We start from the raw sequence: 13,554 nt of genomic DNA on the forward strand, positions 1-13,554 counted from the left end.
GAACAAATGTAACATGACCACTGTTTCCAATAAGTACAATTCTACAAAAGAGGAAAAACACACATTTTTTTTTCCTTTCTCTCTCTCTCTCTCCCTCCCCATTTTTTCCTCCACACTCATTCTAAAATTGACAAATTTTCCCGGACCTGGAAAAATAGATGAGAAAATTCTCCACAAAGCACAGAGTGAATTTAAATTGCTGTAAGTACTGCAAAGGAATTCCCTTGCAGACACGTGTTCCAAAAGGTTTAGTTTTATTTTCACGAACACAAATGTCCATAGGAAAAAATAATCAAAAATACCAGGAGCATAGTAGTCAACCGAGTCAGACTCCTCACACTGGGAAGGCAGGTTGATGACAACACTAAGCACGCTTTCAACATACTATCTATAACTATAGAGAGCACTAAAAGAGATTAAATTAACAAAGAACTAAATTTAACTAATATCATACCAGTCTTCCTGACAGAATTTAAAAAAGAGGAAAGAGAAGTTACTTACTGAAAGACAATGACTATGAAATGTTTTATGGAAAAACAAACAAACAATCACAGCCTTGAGGCCTACCAGTGTCAGAACTGCTACTGCAAAAGCAGCTGCTTAGGAGAGTGAAGAAAGAGACTATCGCAACGAAGACATCAGCCTTTCAGTATGGTCAGCATTTGTTTCACAATAGCCTGCCAAGGCCAAAACTTAAAATCTTACAGGGACTGTTTATAGTACAAAATGTTCATCAATTAATTTTAAGCAAACTAAGGGTGAATTCCAGTTAAATGGCTGCAAAGATAGCTGGGAAACACAGCATTTAAACCACTTAAGTGCTGTTATCACTAAGTTCCTATAATGCAGGTGAGTTAACAACCTATAGGAGGACTGAGAAAATTGAAACAAAGCTTACACTGAACATTTTAGTGGCAAATTCTTAGGCAGAATAAACATTTTAGTGTGAAAGCCACACTCCAACACAGGTAAAGCAAACTGCAACTGCCATCAAACTTTAAATTTTCCTTAAAAAAAAAAAAACAAAAACAAAACAAAAAAACCCCTCTTCTTTATAAAGACAATGAAAAGAACTCAAAAACCTTAAAACCATCCCAACAAAAATTAAAGGAAAACAAGATTTTCCAAAAAATGAACATGATTTTTAATGGATCTAAAGATTTCACTTACAATCAGAAATAATTGCTAATATAACCTTGTTTTCAATAATAAATAGGCCATCACTATTACCTGTCTTCCTTTTGCCAAAAAGAAAGATCCTTTTGGCCCTTCTCGCCAGCTTTGGCACAGTGTAATTTTGAATGCATACAACCAAAGCTGCTCATTTGGATATGTTTTTAAGCTTTTTTCATCAATTTAAGGAAGTAAACTTCATATGCATTTAAAAATAAAAATTTGGTTTTAAGCTTTATTTCCAAAAAGAATTTTGAATTTCAAACCACATAAACTAATTATGTAATGTTCATTTGAATCTTCAGAACATTAGTGTGTGTATATATATACATTTTATATATATACACATACACTTTTATTTTTTTAATAACCTCAAAACTGAAAAAAAAAAACCCAAAACTTGTATTGGAATTCAAATAAAACAATATTGGCATAGAACTTACATTTTCAGTTTCATTGTTGCCCCACAGTGGGTCCCTTCTCATCTTTCCAAAACCACCACAGATGGCATATCTAATACAGATTTGGAATTCAGAAAAAAATACATAATATACTTTTCTGTCAGGAAACCATGCTGTCAAATAAGCGAGTTGAATGTCAACAGAAGTTGGTAGAAGTGGGTGCTTCCTCCTGACATAAGAATGATCAAAACACAAATCACAATCAGTATTATGCTCACAGCCCATGCAACTTTAAGAAAAGTTTTAACGCTGAGCAATATATATATATATTTTTAATCTATTAAGTGTGGCTAACATTTTACTGAGTACACAACATGCTAAGTTGAACTCAAGTATCACTTCTGCTAAGTTGATTTCAGATGCTTGCTTCTCACCTAAAAGAATGACTTACATCAGGTAACGAAATAGCATAATGAAAGCAGCATGAACTTGGAACAAAAGTAAGTTTCCTTACTCATCATTCCACTTGGTTCTTCACCACAGTTCTTAGCCATCTTGAAAATGCTTATAGATCCATGTAGGTCCAGAAAAACTTCATTCCTTCACGTGATGAATTAGGCAACAAAATCCTAGTACAACAAAAACAGAATACATTACTTTCAGCTACACCATTATTTTGTAATATTCCACCAACAATAGAGAGATGTCAGGAGGAAATTTTTCATCGAGAGGGTGGTGAGACACTGAAACAGGTTGCCCAGAGAGACTGTGGATGCCCCATCCCTGGAGGCGTTTCAAGGCCAGGTTGGATGAGGCCCTGGGTAATGTGATAATAGTGTCTGATTTCATGGCTGGCAACCCTGCCTATGGCAGACAGCTGGAACTAGATGATCTCTGAAGTCCCTTCCAACCCAAGTCATTCCATGATACTATGAAAACATTATGTCTACTCTTCAAAGTAGCTGAAAATTCCTAAACCACTATGTTCCATTGAAGACATTAGATATATTCAAAGCCTAAGTTCCAGCGTACATATGAGCCTAGAGATCAGTTTCTTAGCAATATCTTCCAATCAATTAAAAAAAAAAAAAAAAAAAGCATGCAAAAAAAAAAAAAAAAGAGCATGCATACATAAACCAGATAAAGAAATCTAAACACATTTTCTGTCATCCTCCAAATATGACAGGTTGTTGTCCCAATTATTTTATGAGTCCTCTCAAGAGACTGAGAAACAGACCTCCCTCCCATTTTGCATCTGAACACATTCCACTGTTCCAAAGCATTAAGAAAACTCGCCAGAAACAAAGAAGGAGGGAGAGCAATTTTTTAAAGGGTCTAATTGTTATAGGACAAGGGGGAATGACTTCAAGCTAAAAGAGAGGAAATTTAGATTAGATATAACAAAAAAAATTCTTTACTCAGGGGATGGTGAGGCACTGGCACAGGCTGCCCAGAGATGCTGTGAATGCCCCATCCTGTGGTCTTCAAGGCCAGGCTGGATGAAGTGCCTGGGCAGCCTGATCTGGTGGATGGCAGCCCTACTTATGGCAGGGGGTGGAACTGGATGGGCTGTGCCGCCTCTTCCAATCCAAGCCATTCTGTGATTCCATGATTCAAAACCTGCACACGCTTATCCAACACAGGCCATTAAGAAGGAAACAGTTTTCAGAAGAAAGGACCCCTGATCACTATGATGGACTCAAGAGCCTTTCTCCACACAGCACACTGAGGAGGGGTTGTTCACCCACAGCAGCAGTTGACCATCTGCAACAGTGCTGTTAAATGGCCCATCCCACTGTGTAGCCTGGAGCCAGGATACTGCTCTTGAGAGAGTTCCCTGCTCAGTGAGCACAGGCAGGCCTCCTGCTAGGTGTGTGTGATCAAAGCAATGAGGTATTGTAAGGACAGATGGGACATACACAGCTACCAGCAAGATTTCCTCCTGCATCATGTCTGCTCATTAAGAACTACTTGCTAGTACTCTTTTTCACTTATCCCATTACCAGGGCTTTTTTTTCAGACAAAATCGGATTCGTAGCAGTTGAACATCCTCACCACAAGCTTTTCTATAACCCAGATAAGGAAACTGCACATAATCCTAGAATATTTTCTCCCCTTGTTTCCCCCCCACACATACACACACTTTGCTACACCCCAAGCACCTTTGTCTAGTTGTGGGCAAAGGCTCAAAGCTTGAGAGATGGCAAAAAGGAGTCTTGAGATTAAAGGGTGTACAATATGCAGCCAGACAGGCTAGAAAAGTAGCAGGCAGCTGTTGTCTTGTTTAAGTTAGTTGTCTGTTTCTCAGACAGTAATGACTGTCTGCAAAATATCCCTCCAAATACCCAAGCTTGGCTGCTTTAAGGTTAGCAATGTTCAGGACGAAGTGCAAAGCAAAAGGCTGGAACCAGTGACACTAATGGCTATGTTGGGGCTCCCACAGTTAGTGCTACTGCTTAGGACTGCATTCCTATTCCATGTTACAAAATAGCGACAGAGCATTTGGAAAGAGAAATGGAAACTCCTGCCAGGTGGTATTGCAACTCCTTCACATCAAGTTTCCAGGGACATTCCCAAAGTCAGGTTGAAGGGCAGTTAATCAAGGTAACTGTAAAATTACAGTTCTTCTTCAGCTACAGAAACTCCTCACACACTCCAGCTGTACTTCCATAACTTTCCCTGAACTGCTTCATACAGACAGCACTGGCCAGAACTTGCAATTCGAGACTTGGCATCTCAGAATTGCTGCAAATGGCTTTGAATGTTTTAGATTTTAATAGAGTTGCAATTTATAAGTAAGAAGTTAAGACAGTGGAATGCACAAAGTATTTGAGACTAATTTAAAAGAAAAAAAAAAATGAAAAAAATGAAAATACAATGAATTAAAAGCTGAACAAGACTCTCCTTATCAGGTTAACCTGAATATTACTGTAGTCTCTTATATTACTGATTCCATTTCTCATAAGGATCTTTTTGGTTTTTGCTGCGATTGAGGCCTGACCAAAGGATGGGAATTTATTTTAGCATTTAGGAAACCAACAAAAAGGCAGCAGCAAGGATAAAGATTGGTTCAATAAGGATGAGATGATATTGGAAACAAGTATTACTGAAGATCATAGGTGGAACTTATTATTATGGACATACACATGCAAGTGGCAGACAGAGGAATTAAAAACAGATCATTTAAAGAATCCTTATTCAGTTTTCTGCACTGGTAGCAGTCAGAACTGGTAATAAATGCAAATGCTACTCCCCCAAACCTTGACTTGTTTTAGCTGTTGATGCAAAGGAAGATAGGTTTACTTTCTACTTTTAGTTGCTGCTGGAATTCTAAACTGACATGAAGGAAAGGACTGAGGTGCTGAGCACAGATCTCCAGATCTATGCAGGCAATTAACAGCTTCTGCAATGTCACCAGGTAGATGGAAGCGCTAGAACCAAGGCTTCTCAGCTCTTCAACTTCCTCTTGCATTTGCTACACAGAATGGCAGCACTTTACCACAACTGAATTTGCTACAACTGAATGGCAGCACTTTGCAATCAACTTTCTACAGCAACCAGAGGTCAGCTTAACTCCTCCGAGCCTGTGATATACCCAGCCCTGCACTCTGGCAAGCACCAGGCCCCACAGCCAAGCAAGTCTACAACAGTTTCCAGTTCTGTGACTCAAAATGACACTTTGTTGCACACTGGAACAAAGCTGAAGCATGAGAAGTTTTTCAATTTCAGAATGAGCTCAAATACAAAAGCACAACAAAGATACATTCATGTCTGCAGAAAGCACTTGAAAGAACAGGCTACACATGAGATGGTGACTGCTGGAACCTCAGTCAAAGCACAAAGAGTGCTGGAGTATCAACCAGATTTTTCACCATGTAATAGTTAGTAACCAGTGGCTTCGAAACAGCAGTCTAAATAAGGAAGCTGAGTAGCCAGGCTGGGAAAAGACGTACAGCAGTTTATGAAATTAGCTGGTGGTCTGCACACAACAGCAACACAAGAACCACTCCAAAAAACAATTCCCAAGCATGAACGTACTGCAATAATACATAACAGGCTTCACATTGATCACACTACATAATTACAAGTTAAAAAAGGAAGCAAGAAATGAAACCACATTAGGAAAGCGAGATAGGAACGAGAATAGATTATTCATGTAGTTATCCCGAACATTTTCCAGGGAAAAAGAAATTCATCCCATCAGTTTCTAAGCTAGAAATTACATTACATAGCTCTACCAGTGCAATTAGATCTACTTCTTACATTCTAATACGCTTCCATTTGTGAAGCCACCAGGCCAGCTGAACACAATGCATATGCAGCCATTACATAGCTATTAAAAAAGATAAAAGCCACTTTCAGCTTGCCATAAACCCACAGATAGATGACTTCATCCTTGTCCAAGTACATCAACAAAAAGCTTACAGCCTCCAAGTGACCATCACTACTTACTTGAGAGTCTTAAACCTAGCAATTTACCCTCAGGAAGTAGTACATACAAGTTCAACTTTTATGACTGCAAAAAATGTCACGTTGATTTAAATCATTTTTAATAGTCATCTGAGCTAACATAGACAATATCTGAGATTGGTATCATGGATTGGTTACCTAAATCAACCTTCCAGTAGATCTACATTCCCAATGGAGCCATGAGAAGAAACAGCCAGAAAACCTAACCTCTTCCACAAGCACAGCTGGATTCTGAAGAAAATATCATTGTATGGCTGCATTTAATCGTGAGAGCCAGTTAACTGAAGACTAATTAACTCCCTGCTGGCATTTTTATAGTAGCAGAGACTCTGTAGAAGAGATGATGGCAGCAACTTCTTGAAGCTCAATAATTAATAATTCTGCAATTTCCATCACAGTAAATTAATGTACAGAAAATTCTGTGTAAAATAACAAGACTGATTATTTCAGCCATTTAGCTACAGATTGGCACAGTCAAAGAAAACAGGCCCTGAAACCACCTGCCTAAGTCCCTATTCTATACACACTAATGCCATACACACTAATTCAAGACAACAAAACCGTATTTTGTAAAATAGAGCAGGTCATGGGTAAGGATCTATCTACATCATAAATTAATGGAGCTGTGCTGTGGATGTTTCCAAAGTTCACACTCAGGTTAACATTTTTGTCATGCACTACCACACTTCACATCCATTACACCATGAACCTCACTTCCCTCCCACACCAGTGCTTTCCCAGCTGAAATGCTCATGTTAGTGTAACAGTGGAAGCCTTTAATAATAATAATAATAATAATAATAATAATAATAATAATAATAATAAAGGGAGAAAGCCTATAGAGAAGAAATGAAAGGATTTTCAAGATGTGCTCAATCTTGTTGTATTTCCTTTAGAGGCTCTCCATGTGGGCACAGAGTACAACACCACAAACTACTGGAACTTTGAAATGCTGCAAACATATGACACACACTTGCCCTGCCTTCCTAATGGCGACTGCATCCCAGCTGAAGCAGGACTGTAACTGCTATTACAAATGTACGTCACCCTTGATTTCCTTCTGCAATTTGCTTCAAGCCTATAAGTAGCAGCTTGTAATGGATGAAGGGTGACTTACTTTACTCCCTTGTTCTTTCTGTTTACCTGAAAACTTCTCCAAAACAATTCAGGAGGACTTGCACTTAAGCTCTCTACGTGAATCAATCCCATCTTTTATCTGCATGACTCTACTGAAAGCCACGTAGGCGTGCGAGAAGCAAACTCCATTTTGTCAAGAGTTTGTGTTAAAACATTTGTGGTGTCCTCTGACAAACTGTTCCCAGCTGTTTAGAGCAAGCTTTAAGAACGGTAACATACAGAGAAAGCGCACTTCTTTCCTCCGTTTAAACTGGGCTCCTCGTAGCACTGCATCAGAACTGCAGACCACATCCAAAACACTCGAGATCCGCACACTACAAAGGCCACCAGGTTTCAGGCAGTTCAAAACAAACAGCCCATTCAAGCACTACGCTGCTCCTTATGTCCTCCCGCACGGGGCGGATTCAACGCTTGACAAACGCATTTAAGGCCTAAAGGCGCACGGCACGCGGTTCGGCCGGGACAGGCGGACGAAGCCGTTCCTCCAGCAGCAGGTGAGGCCAGGCAGAGCGAGGCCGGCGGGCCCCCACGGCGGCGGCCCCGCCTCATCACCGCCGCCGCCCCTCGCCAGGCGGCCCGGCGCCGTCCCCCTCCCCGCGCAGGGGCGGCCCGCAGCGCCGGAGACCCACGGGCGGACCCGGCCGCGCAGCACCTGCCCCGTCGCCTCCTCTCCCTCCCGAGTACGGGCAGCCCGCTGCAGCGACGCGCGGGGAGGCGGCGGGGAGCCGCCGCGGCCCGACAGCGCCGGGGACGGGCCCCAGCGGCGGCCGCCCGCCGGCGGCCTCCGCCATTTCGGAAGCCCTGCCCTATCGGGAGCAGGGGGAGGGCGAGGCTCCTCCCCAGCCTCGCCGCTTCGCGCCGGAGCCCACCGGCCTTTACCTCCCGCCGCTCGGCTCGCTCGCTTCTGCCGGCCGCTGGGACGGGGGAGCTGCTCGGCGGCGGCAGGGGAGCGGGGCAGCTGCGCGGAGCTCGCCGCGGGGACACAGTGCCGCTCTCCGTCCGGACGGGGAAGAACAGCCGGGAGGAAGCTCCGCTCCGCTCCGCACCGCCCCTCCCCGCCGGGCCCGCAGCGCCGCCCCGCGAGGTCCGGCCGCGGGAGGCTGGGCGGCGGCGCGGTGCCGAGGGGCGGCCGCGCGGGGTTTGGTGAGGGAGGTTCGCTGCCGAGAGATAACGGCAGCCCCCGCTCAGCTGGTCGCAGCTCCCGTGCCCGGGGGGCGGCACTCGCGGCCTTTTTCACGTGGCTGGTGATGCAACCGGGCGTTAAACGGCTTTCGTGCCAACCTCTGGAAGGGCCGGTTCCGAGCCTGCCGAAACGCGACCTTAGGCGCCTCCCCCACCCCGCTTTGTCCCGGGCTCCTCCCCGCCCCCCGCACGCAGCCCCTCCCGCCGAGCGCAGCGTCCCGGGGAACGAACCTGCGGGCCGCGCCGCGCTCCGCCCCGTGGGCCGAAGCGGCCAGACCTCTCCCGTGAAAGGCGAGGAGCGCCGCCGCCCCCGAGCTGTGGGGCCGCGTGCCGGCCTACGGATCGCTTCCATTGTGATTCGTCCCATTCGGAGAAAGCGGCATTCTCCAGTCCACGTTTGCCCCTTCCGCTGTCGTACAAGAACTGCCTTGGGCGGACATTAAAGCTCTGCCGATGAAACGCCCCGTCTCACAAGAGCGCAAGGCGCTCCCACCGCCCGACCGCTTCCTCCAGGGCTGAGGTCCTCGCTGCCCCCAGGCCCTGCGTGCCTTACAGCTGGAACTTCAACTGCGAGGTCCAGGGAGAACAACCAGGTGCAAAAAAGAAAAGTTTTACAATGAAATAATCACGCATGGGGAGCCCACTGTGGTCTTCTTGCACAACCTGCAAAAGAGCTCAGCGACTTCACTGCTGCTTGCAGGGATCACAGTCCTCCAGTGCTGTTTGTTAGGACAGCACCTAAAAAGCTATTTAATTTTGTTTAAACGTAGGCTCACGTATATTTTGCAATACAAGTAACGTTTTAAAAAGTGGGAAAAAATTATTCAAAACATTTAATTCTCAGGCAATTAGATTGACTCAACTTGACTGTCACTGCTGTTTCAGTGCTTATCTCGTAGTTGTGTGGTGTGCAGTATTTAAACAAATAAAGGGCAAACCTTCACATTTCTACTACAATACATACATACATATTCATCCACAGGATGCGCTGCTAAATTTCAAATAAGTGCTCTCTTGCCGTGACTCATGGTAAGATAAAAAAAATTACTCAATACCGTGGTATTGGAAATGTCCAGAATCGTGGAAGAAAAACATCCATCAGCATTTGTGTGCGTATGCCTAGTGTCAAGCAGCAGCTTTGTGCACGCACAGGAAACTGTTTCTTTACTTCATTTGTTCAGTGCCTGGACAAATATCAGAAACAAAATCTTTTCTCTTTCAGGGTGTGATGCTGGTAAAGTGTTAATCATACGTTAGGAAAAATAGGTCGCATAGATTCCAGTCTAATGACTGCATCTTTGTATTTTTAAGGTTGCCAGAAAGAGGAAGAGGAAGGCTTTCATTATGCTAAGTCCAATTGCCTCCATTAAGCTGCCATGCTGGTGGGGTGTTGCTGCTGGCACTTGATGCATGAAACTATGTTGTTCTTTGCCAGTTGTACATATTACAGTATTTGACACCATGAAAATGCCAGACTAATTTGGGTACTGGCAGATTTCTCACTACAACAGCTAACACTTTAAACAGGAGGGGGGGTTGGTATCTAGATAATTATCATCACTGTAGAAGAGATTCTTTATCTCTGTGCCTTTCTTTGTTTTCACACAACCATTTTTCAAACTTAATCACTTATTATCTGATATTGTTTGGTTGTTTTTTGGTTTTTGGGTTTTTTTAATTATTTTAATTCACCTCTTCTTATGTCTACAGTTGGCTTGTTTATACTTGGAATGGCTTGAACATACAGCGTGTAATCTGTGCTGTTTGGCACAAGCATTCAGTCACTGAATGCTTTCACAACAGATTTTCCATTTCTGTTTCTACAATCCTGCCTTCTCAAAGTAAAAATACTTCACTATGCTCTTGCTTATGTTATAACTCACATTAAAATATTATTACTACCAGATCTGGATTGTAAAAAAAAAAACAAGAAAATGTCAGTCTTTTTTGATGTTTCTGATTATACAGACTAAATCTACTCAGCAAATTGTGATTTCCTTCTGTGCTCAAATTGCCTCTGAGGGTCTACAGCTAAAGAGATTAGATTAGATTAGATTCTGATTTGCAAGAACAATTTCAAGCTAGACTTTTGGATTGAATAACATTCTTACTCTGTAAGAAAGGCATTTAACTGTGTCAGTTTTAAAGATTCTTATTTTTATATACATGAACATACTGAACATACAGTAATAAATACCTCAGGGAAACACCTGTGAAATTGGGATGTATTAAAGATTCAGATTTGCCTGCAGTAAATATAAAATTTTTTTTCCAGGAATTTATGGCACAGCTGTCATAATTATTCAGACTTTTCTACTTTTTTTTTTTTCTTTTTTTGGAAGGAGAGCTCTGAAACTTGCAAACAGAGCCCCATCTTACAGTGTTATTTCCCATCTTCTAGAAAGGAGAGATGAGAAGAGCTCATAACAAATTCCCACAGTAAACGTTTACATAAAAGTTGATTCAGTCTCTCTGTGCTACAAGCCACCTCTTCCTAAGATGCCTTCCACTGTCCCTTGCCATCTTTAGGTTTCACTTACATTGGAGAGAATACAAAGGTAGCCTTTTTTTTTTTTTTTTCTCCAATGGATTTACCTTAATGCTGATTTAAGATGTTTACTTTGGCTTTCTGGACTGCATGTGTTTCCGATCAGTATTACGTTGTCTATGATCTTGGAGTTTGTGCTCCTACAAGAAATAACTTCTATCAGTCAGAATTCAGTTTCTCAAGTTAATTCTGTAGAGTTAGAAAAAAAAAAGCTTTACATAAATAAATGTTTACAGAGTAAGTCACATAGTTATCTCTTCTCCTCTAGCCCTCTTCAGATTTATATAAATGCACAGTGAATTATAGTGTTTGATCTGTATAAAGGGACTCCACATCTAACTCCTAAACTTGAAATCCATTGATCTTCTGTTCCATACAGCTATAGACTCCTTAGTTAACTGCAAAAATTCTCTCTCCAGTTAGTATCACTGTAGTAAAGTTAAATTATTCACATACATATATTTTTTCATTTCAAATAATATATTTTTCTGCACCTGTATTAAAGTAGCACCTTAATTCTGCTTACACAGGATTCTATTTCAGAAATCTTAAGTGAGGAAAAAGTAGTGCTTAGAAACAGCACAAATTTAGCACACTGAAGGCAACAGCAAAAATTCTGCCGGCTTCAATAAGATTTGAAGTGAGCTGGTCAGACTAATTCCAGCATTACAAATAATGAATCATAAATTATCAAAATGGTCAACAAGTCAACGCTTTGGTTCACGTACCCTTCAGTAAACTACCAAAGGAGCATATGAGCTTACTGTTGAAGGTTAGTAATATTATGACTTTTTCAAGTCTTGGATGAAAAGGCATTCTAAAGGGACATGTTGCTAGTATTTAGTTAACGTCCGTACACTTTAAAAGAGACTCTAGAGAGACTGCAGAAAAATATACAGTTTGTATACCTGATATATTAAACATTGCAAGAAAATACAAAGTATAAAGATGCTTAGGTTTTTGGAAAGGGAATGGGGAGAGGTAATGACAACAACTGCTGTAATCCAAGAAGTAAAGAATTATACTTAATTTTATCTTTTCTGCAGGCAGTGTGAGATCATGCTTTTATGGCTGAAAGAAGCCTCGCTGCCATGAGGACTTTCTGAATTTGGAATAAGCTCACACTTCAGTTTTGATTTGTGATGAATCTTATTCATGTATTGGATGTTCTCTGCTGTGCTGTTTTCATCAATCCAATATGTCAAATTTTATAGATATCAAAAATCTATCCCAATCTGCTGAAACCAGAGAAAGGAAAAACAAGTTGTGCTGAACACTCCTCCCTGGTGTGAGATAAAAAGTGATAAGCTGACTTTCATTGAAACTCATGTTTTCATCTGTTAGCTATCATTGATTTCACAAACTGCATCAAACCTATCCCATAGCAAATTTAATATCAGTAATCCAAGAGATCAATGTATTTAAGATGTGGTCTAAGAACAAGGCAAGGAGTAAAACTTACATTTGTATCATTTTAATAATCAGACACCATTTTTTATCTCTGCAATAATTAGAACAAGCTGAACAGGAAGAAGAAAAAAGAGATAAATGTTCGACACTTCAGCAACTTTACCATCATCAACATGTCTCAATTTTAAAATAATAAAGAAAAGCATAGGGGATCCCCTTTATACCTGACTTAGCTGAGATCACCTCTGAGCCACAACACACCATCTGTGTACCACCATCATTCAATACCACAGAACAGAATAACAGACATAAATATGCCATCTATTTGAAACTGCAGGAACTCTGTAAGCAGAGTGCTGTTATCTGAATTGGAATTTGACCAGGATGTTTACTTACGGATTTTAACAAAATAATTGCAGTATGCTCACCAAGAAAGAAGACATTTCCAAGGAACAGCATCATTCATGGCCTCCACTCATGGGTAAAGCTGGAGCTGCAAGAACAAAATGCCCCACAACAGAACCCCGGGGGTCTCTGCTCTGTTGCACAATGACAGCCGGAGCTCCGGAAGGAATTGCTCTGGTTTGGAACTGGGCTACGATTTTCCAGGTTGAGACAGAACTAACATCATTCAAGAATTTGTAATACGAGACTTGAGCATTTTATTTTGTTTGGTAGCTGAGCTTCTCTTGGGATATCTTATTCACAGTCAGGTCCCTAGTATAAGTGATACCAGCAAAATCCAAATCATCCAACATTGTACTGTATCTTCCTTAAGGGAAATGGGGATAGAGGCAGAAAGGGAAAGAAGGTTGTTTCTTTTAGCAGGAAAAATGTACTACAAAACTACAGTAATTTTCAATTCCTACCTGTTTACCTTCACCCCAATACATGAACATGAGAAACCTACCAACTAGCTGGCCTGTATTAGGGTTTCAGTACAGTAAGTTATTATGCATCACCTAGAATAACCGTTTTACTTAGAGCAAAAAAAGGGCATTTCCTCAAATACATTAACTGCAAAGTTCACTTAACGTGATGGAATCATTTTGAGGTGCAGAACCGAACCCTTGAAAATATTCACTGAAAAAGTAAATTTTAATTTGACTTTATTATAAAGAAAAGTTTAAAAAGCTATCGGTAAATGTAATATTTCAACTAAAAATTAATTACAACATTTTAGTTATTCCAGATTTAAAAAATAAACAAACAGACAAAAAAAAAAAAAAAAAA

General features: G+C 41.3%; 1 protein-coding gene and 1 long non-coding RNA gene across 6 annotated transcripts in view; one reads left to right on the plus strand and one right to left on the minus strand.

Moving 5' to 3' along the window:
• Positions 1–8,943, minus strand: part of N4BP2 (NEDD4 binding protein 2) — a 42,552-nt gene extending 33,609 nt beyond the window's left edge. Inside the window, exons 1-3 of one of the 5 annotated variants that reach the window (XM_090139541.1) lie at positions 8,595–8,943; positions 2,089–2,203; positions 1,617–1,803 (exon numbers count right to left, since the gene is read on the minus strand). The gene's annotated coding sequence lies outside the window, so the exon portion shown is untranslated. The other 4 variants (XM_090139542.1, XM_090139545.1, XM_031588501.2 and 1 more) reach the window with 4 other exon arrangements.
• Positions 8,869–13,554, plus strand: LOC116225869 (uncharacterized). Its single transcript, XR_004166169.2, has 2 exons — positions 8,869–8,956; positions 11,958–13,554. It is a non-coding gene; the product is annotated as an uncharacterized LOC116225869 (long non-coding RNA).

Source organism: Phasianus colchicus, chromosome 4 (assembly GCF_987193195.1).
Source record: "Phasianus colchicus chromosome 4, bPhaCol1.hap1.1, whole genome shotgun sequence".
NCBI lineage: Eukaryota > Metazoa > Chordata > Aves > Galliformes > Phasianidae > Phasianus > Phasianus colchicus.